Source organism: Physella acuta, unplaced genomic scaffold (assembly GCF_028476545.2).
Source record: "Physella acuta isolate Inbredline_101_S28 unplaced genomic scaffold, ASM2847654v3 ptg000580l, whole genome shotgun sequence".
Taxonomy (NCBI): Eukaryota; Metazoa; Mollusca; class Gastropoda; family Physidae; genus Physella; species Physella acuta.
In genome coordinates this window covers 971,678-973,337 of record NW_026732099.1, presented here as the reverse complement: position 1 = coordinate 973,337, position 1,660 = coordinate 971,678, and positions in this window count along the sequence as shown.

The following is a 1,660-nucleotide window of genomic DNA, read 5'->3' as shown; positions in this document are numbered from 1 at the left end:
TTTTACTGTCAAGGTTGATGACGTTTCTCTGCAATGGAATATTTCCGAAATCATCAATTGATAATTAACATTAAATGTGTTTGAATACTTATAATGGATGCTATATTGTATAAGACAACACACTATAACCAAAGGCAGTGGCGAACATCTGCCATAAATCGTGCCTTTAGTGAATTTGAACACTGTGGCGTTTTGTATAATGGTTATAAATTCTTCATATAGGCCGCATTTGATGGAAAGCTTTACACGTGTGTGAAAGACAATAAATATCCCAGGAACAATACTTACGTTGTTTTTTTATTCCCATTTGTATGCTGCTGGTGTGAAAGTTCAATATGAAGCAACCGGGTCTACGACAAATTCCCAAAAGACACTTGCCCGAATGCCGTTTTCCGAAGGCCGATTTCCCGAATGGACACTTGTCCGAATGCGACAAATGCCCGAATGGACATAGTTTATATTTTGCAAAATTTCAAATTTAAATTGATTGCGAATGATTATTTGGTAATATATAATATTAACATTTTTCGGGCACTTATCGCATTCGGGCAAGTGTCCATTCGGGCATTTGTCGCATTCGGGTAAGTGTCCATTCGGGCATTTGTCGCATTCGGGCAAGTGTCCATTCGGGCAAGTGTCCATTCCGGCCTTTTTGGCATTCGGGCAAGTGTCCATTCGGGCATTTGTCTCAATCGGGCAAGTATCCATTCGGGAAATCGGCCTTCGGGCAAACGGCATTCGGGAAAACGTCCGGCTCCCAAAGCAACCAGCATTGTATATGTTTTTAGCAGTAACTCGTGAAACACAATAGTTTAATTACCATGGCGCCAGTTGATTTTAGTGCCATATGATCATTGCATCTTTATTCTGACCATAAATAGCATAGAAATATATCAAATATTCATCAAATAGCGAAGCTTTAAAGTTGAAAAATATACAAAGCTACCAAATACAATAAAAGTGCAACAGGCAATCTGTTTTGAACGGACTGAAAGTTGAAACAGTTCCACTTCCGTTTTTCGGAAATTACTCAAAAGTTTATATGCATCTACAAATTTGATATAATACTTATGTATGAAATTTCATCAACATAGCTGTAACGATACTCAAGTTATCTTGGAACTTTTTCTGCTTTGATTTTTTCAAAAGCCCACAACTTTAGTACTATTTCAGATAGATACATACAATTTCACATGTAAGTAAAAGATCTAATTCTCTGCCTTCTGTCAAATTTTGAGTAATTTCCCTTTACCAAAAGTAATAACTTTTGCAATTTCTGATTTCTCAAAAGACGCATATAAATTTATAAAAGTACAAATACTATTCGCCTCTATTGTTCACATTTTGTTTTGAGTTTACTTGGTGTTCAATTCTTTTTTCTACGAGATTCTATTCTTTTTTTTACAAACTTTTATTTAACTCACTTCCTCTGTCGATAGTCTGTCGACAGTCTGTCGTCAGTCTAGATCGAAACGCCTGAGCGTTTGACAGATACGGTTCGTAGTTGGTACATGGGTTAAGTTATGAAGACAATGCATCCTGACATTCAATTTGACTTAATTGGTTGCCTAATTAATTTTTTATGAATTAATTAAAATTTTGACCGAATTAGTAGGCAGTTCTATCCACACGCGTTATCACGGCAAAAACGCGTTCAATA